At 40.4% G+C, this 5,995-nt stretch overlaps 1 pseudogene; it reads left to right on the top strand.

Annotated features, from left to right (window-relative positions):
- Positions 1–4,050: 4,050 nt before the first annotated feature.
- On the top strand, positions 4,051–5,052 carry LOC129553888 (olfactory receptor 52D1-like; annotated as a pseudogene).
- Positions 5,053–5,995: the final 943 nt, after the last annotated feature.

The raw sequence follows: 5,995 nt of genomic DNA, 5'->3' as shown, positions 1-5,995 counted from the left end.
TTTTTGTTTATAACCCTTTTAATGTGTGGAGTGATATCTCACAGTGATTTTGACTTGTATTTCCCTAGTGACTAATGAAGCGGAACATCTCTTTTGGGCTTATTCACTATTTGTCTGTCTCTCTTTGCAGAAATGTATGTTCAAACCATTTGCCTATTTTTAATTGATTTGTATTTTTGTTGTTGAGTTATAAAAGCTCTTCATATATTTGGATATTAAATTATTTTTTTATTAGTCAATATATTTCATTGGAGGCTAATTACTTTACAATATTGTAGTGGTTTTTGCATCCATTGACATGAATCAGCCATGGTATTTATCAGATATATGATTCGTAAAGCTTGTCTCCCATTCTGTGGTTTGTCTTTTTGACTTCTTGACACTGACCTAGAAATACAAAAAGTATATATTTTATAAAGTTCAGTTTATCTATTTTTTTTCCCTTTGGTCCGTTGTGCTTTTGGTGTATCATAAAAACCACCATCTTACACAGGCACACAAAGACTTACACTTAAGGTATTTTCTAAAGATGCTGTAGAATTGTCTTATATTTAGATGTTTGATTCACTTTGAGTTAAGTTTGAGAGAGGAGCCCAGTAGCAGTCTTTTGCATATGGGTATTCAATTATCCCTGCTTCTTTTGAATCCCTAGAGCAAACCCCTTGGGTTTTCATACCTGAGAGTCACAGAGAGTTAATAAATAACTGTGCTTACCAAACCTGTTGACATGAGGAGACTGAAACCCCAAGTTAAGATGAAGACACTCACTGAAGACAGATAAGACTTAAAACTGAGAAGAGATCAAACTTCAGATGACACATTCAGATCCCTTCATCCTCTAAATTATACTTGCACATGTGCATGGAATCACAATTTTCACATCTCCAAAAAAAAATTACATTTGAGAACACAGTACTTGCACAAACCTCCACACACACTCCCACAGAACCTCACACTCATATATGACACGCATTACAGAGCTCGACCTCAGTGCGCTTCACTTGTGAATGTGTGCCAATCACACAGGTATGTTTTTGAATTGAAAATACTATGTTCTGAGAAAGAACTCCAAGTTCAGTGATTGAAGTTTATGTCCTAGAAGGAGACCTCAAACATACAGCCATTGTAGTGACCCAGAAACAAGGCTGACTGGGAAAATTTGGAGACAATTCCCCCATTCCACCCAGAGTGTTGCTTTGGCACAATGTCTATTTTCTATGACTCTCTCTGGAAAGCAATCTTGATTATACCTAATCTCTCTGGTCCTCCTATCTATAAATGACCACAAGTAGCAGCTGCCGTGTAATAACCATTTGAAATCTTCCTCTGTGGGCAAGAACAGACTGGGTAAAGAGAGGAAGAGGAGACTCGCTCCCTTGTGTGGTACCTAAGCTTCTTTCTTTTAGTGGCTGGGGCATCTGTGGAAGTCTCAAAGCAGATAAGAGGGGCTTTCCACGTTTATGGGACTCTTTGGAGTCCAGATAATGAATGACGGTATTGTAGCAATGCAGACACTGGAGTGCCTTGAAATAAAAAGATAGAAATTCAAGTATTGGCCATTTAAATGGACAGTTAAGTGAGGGAAAATCACCAAAGTTTGAATCAGTAGACCTAAAACTTAATTTCAGTTCTGACAGTAAGATATGTTATGATCTGAATTATGTCAGTTAATTTCTCTGAACTTGGGTTTCATTTTGCTAAGACAGAGATACAATTACTATATTCTGTAAAACTCCTATATGTGGCTATGGGACCCAGAGCTTGTAAAAAATGGGGAACACATTGTTTTTGGTGTACAAAATTAAGAAGACTATATGCTTGATCCTTCCATTTAAAAATAAATTTTAAAGAAAGACTATATGCTTACTCTTTATCACCCATAAAAAAGTAAGCCAGGTGTTTCCATTTCTAATTGATAAACACAAAAATTGAATCTCAAAAAGGTTGTGGCATTTTTTAACACGAAATAGTGAATAGGTTGATAAGCTGAGACAAGGATTCCAGAATTGTTGCTTTTATAAATTGAGACTTCTCAGAGAAGGGAAGAGATTTTCTCAAGGTTAAGTAACACTCTCGTGACAAACTCAGAACTAAAGCTCAGGCTTCCAGGCCTTTAACAAAGGATGCTTTTATGTATACAGTGTTACTGAGGGAAGATGTATATAATGCTACCACTCTACAACAGCCATGTATTCACTCATCCAGGATGTCTACTGTTGGTGAATTCTAGGACACTCTACTCCCTCCCTCAATCTGCTTCTATCAGCACTTGGCATTCTGATCTGGCTGTTCCATGCAACCATTAATTGGTGGGACTATAAGACTTCAGATTGACTTTGAATAGTTAGAAGTGCTGTATCCCGGATAGCATGTCAATCGCACCTCTTGGTTTCTTCCACTGAACTCACATATGTCCTCAAAATGATGTAGATATTCAGTTATTGAGTATTTGCGTATATTCAGACTGCCTAGTCTCTTTATAGGCACTTCGGGTGAGACATAAAAATAAGTCATTTGGTGTGTATTTGGGCAGTTACCTTATAAACACAGAGTAAGTAAGCAAAATATTGTAGCATTAATGGATGTGAGAGTTGGACTGTGAAGAAAGCTGATCGCCAAAGAATCGATGCTTTTGAACTGTGGTGTTAGAGAAGACTCTTGAGAGTCCCTTATACTGCAAGGAGATCCAACCAGTCCATTCTAAAGGAGATCAATCCTGGGTGTTCATTGGAGGGACTGATGCTAAAGCTGAAACTCCAATACTTTGGCCACCTCATGCGACGAGTTGACTCACTGGAAAAGACTCTGATGCTGGGAAAGGTTGGGGGCGGGAGGAGAAGGGGACGACAGAGAATGAGATGGCTGGATGGCATCACCGACTCTGTGGACATGAGATTGAGTGTACTCCGGGAGTTGGTGATGGACAGGGAGGCCTGGCGTGCTGTGGTTCATGGGGTCGCGGAGAGTCGGACACGACTGAGCAACTGAACTGAACTGAACTGAACTGAAGGCAAGGGAGGATAAGAGGAGGAGGGAGGGGGGAGGGGGGTTCAGAAAAGGGAACTCATGTACACCCAGGGCGGATTCATGTCAATGTATGGCAAAACCAACCAATATAATATTGTAAAATAAAAAAAAATAAAATTAAAAAAAAAGAAAGAAGTCAATACTATGTTGCTAAGAAGTTACTAGGAGTAAGTCTTTTGGTGAATATTGATCAAACTTTCTAGGTACAGACAGTCATGCTATCGGAGGTTCAGTTCAGTTCAGTTCAGTTCAGTCACTCAGTCGTGTCCGACTAGTTGTGACCCCATGGATCGCAGCACGCCAGGCCTCCTGTCCATCACCAACTCCCGGAATTCACTCAAACTCACCTCCATCAAGTTGCTGATGCCATCCAGCCATCTCATTCTCTGTCGTACCCTTCTCCTCCTGCCCGCAATCCCTCCCAGCATCAGAGTCTTTTCCAGTGAGTCAACTCTTCACATGAGGTGGCCAAAATATTGGAGCTTCAGCTTCAGCATCAGTCCTTCCAATGAATACCCAGGACTGATCTGGAGGTTGCAATTGCATAAAGATGCAGTCTCAGCTCAAAAGGATTTTGGAAAGTGATGGATGAACAGAAATAGACAACTAAGGACTAAGTTAAAGAGAAAAAGATTTTGGAAGGCAAAGAGACTTGCCCAGAGTTTAAAAATTAGAAGGAAAAGGAAAAAGTCTCCTTGGGCAAAGGGAATACTGATACTGTAAACTTTAAAAAAGAGAGAGACAATAAATATTCCTAGATGTATCAGGACAGAAAAACAACTGAATGATGTGCAGAATGTGGTAGGAGATAAGTCTAGAGGGGTTTGACAGGGCAAATGCTTAAATTCTTATCATGCTTCTTGGGATATAGAACTCAAAGCATGATTGATGAGTATAGGAATTAGCAGATGAAAAGTGATTTATGTTATAGAAACTTTTAAGATTCTTAAGCAGGTTATACCAATAAATATTTTTCTCAGCTTTAAAAAGATGACTTCACAGAAAAATCATCATTTTATGTGAATGAATCAGATCTCTCATGCTGCAGGACTGTTGTACCATCACCCCTTGGACAGAGCCCTTATTTGCCACACAGAATGCCAGCATCCAACATCAGCGATGACCGTCTCCCAGCCACTCTCTTCCTGATGGGGATCCCAGGGCTGGAGTGGGCTCACATCTGGATTGCCATCCCCTTTTGTGCCATGTATATGGTGGCACTGGCTGGGAACGCCACCCTCATCCTGGTCATAGTGACAGACAGTGCCCTTCACATGCCCATGTGCCTCTTCCTTTGCCTCCTCTCACTGACCTGGCTCTCCACCACTGTGCCCAGAATGTTGGCTGTTTTGTGGTTCCAAGCAGCTGAGATTTCCTTTGATGGGTGCCTGGCCCAGATGTTTTGTGTACATTCTATTTATGCTCTAGAGTCCTCGGTTCTTCTTGCCATGGCCTTTGATCGATACATGGCTATCTGCAACCCACTAAGATACATAACCATCCTCAACCATGCTGTCATAGGTAGAATTGGCCTTGTGGGTATATTCAGGAATATAGCTTTGTCTCCCCCTTCATCTTCCTGTTGAGGCGACTGCTGTCAGCACCATATCATGGCACACAGATACTGTGACCACATGGGCATTGCTCGACTGGTCTGTGCCAACATCACTGTCAACATAGTCTATGGGCTAACTGTGGCCCTTCTGGCTTGGATCTGGATTCCACCCTCATTGCCATTTCCTATGGCTTTATTCTCCATGCTGTCTTTCGTCTTCCATCTTAAGATGCCAGGTGCAAGTCTCTGATGACCTTGGGGTCATCCTGGTCTTCTACATCCCTGCCTTCTTCTCCTTCCTCACCCACCGTGTTGGCCAATCACGAGTCCCCAGGCATGCGCACATCTTTCTGCCTGATCTCTGTGTGCTGGCGCCTCCTGTGCTCAACCCAATAATCCAGGGGGCTCGGACCACAGAGATTCGGAATCAACTTCCAAGACTGCCTCACTTGTGGAAGGTCTCAGTATGAGTTCTTGCAGCTGTTGGAGATGAGAATTAAAGGTAAATGGGAAGGAAAATTGTCCAGATACATTTACATAGATAAAACCTATGATGTGAGAGAGATGGTGATATGGGAGAAAGCCCTTTATGAAGAATGATCAGATAAATGGGACATGTTAACGATTACACTGAATATGCTCCTTGATCAATTCTGAATTGCTCAGAACAAGGTAATAAGGTAGTTTCTGTATCATCTCAGAAGGGACAGTAGCTTTCCAAAATGCTAGTCAGTTCTATTCTGGAGTGGACACTGCATCTCATGGTGGGTTTCTCTATTGGGATGTTAAGTGACAAAAAAAGAAAACCAAAGATGAAACATCTGGAGAGAACTTGAATCTGAACTCCAAAACTTTGGACAGTGGTTAAGAGCATAAGATCTGAAATCAGAGGGCCTGAGTTTGAATGCTCTCTCCTCTATTGTTGGTTTTCTACTTTGAGCATGTTACTGAACACTTCTATGTCTATTTTGGTGACCTGTAAAATTGGGACAATGATTAATTATATCTAACTCTTGAATTATTGTGAGGATTAAGTAAATTACTGAATGTATGTACAACATGTAGAACAGTACCTGAAAATCTTCAATAAATATATAAATGATTAACAGCTTCTCTAAAAAGCTTCTGCACAGCAAAGGAAACAAAACAAAAAGATAGCCTACAAAATGAGAAGATATTTGCAAATCATATATCCAATAAGGGGTTAATATTGAAAACATATAAATAACTCATACAACTCAACAGCAGAAAAACAAATGAACATATTAAAAATGGACAGAAGTTCTGATGGGCATTTTTCCAAAGAAGAGATTCAGATGGCCGACAAGCATACAAAAAGTGTTCAATGTCACTTAATTACTAGGGAAATAAAAGTTAGAAACACAATGAGATATCACTCAAACTTGTTAGGAT

This window comes from Moschus berezovskii, chromosome 14 (genome assembly GCF_049115385.1).
Source record: "Moschus berezovskii isolate FMDL1 chromosome 14, NW_MosBer_1.0, whole genome shotgun sequence".
Taxonomy (NCBI): domain Eukaryota; kingdom Metazoa; phylum Chordata; class Mammalia; order Artiodactyla; family Moschidae; genus Moschus; species Moschus berezovskii.
This window is presented reverse-complemented; position numbering and strand designations above follow the sequence as displayed.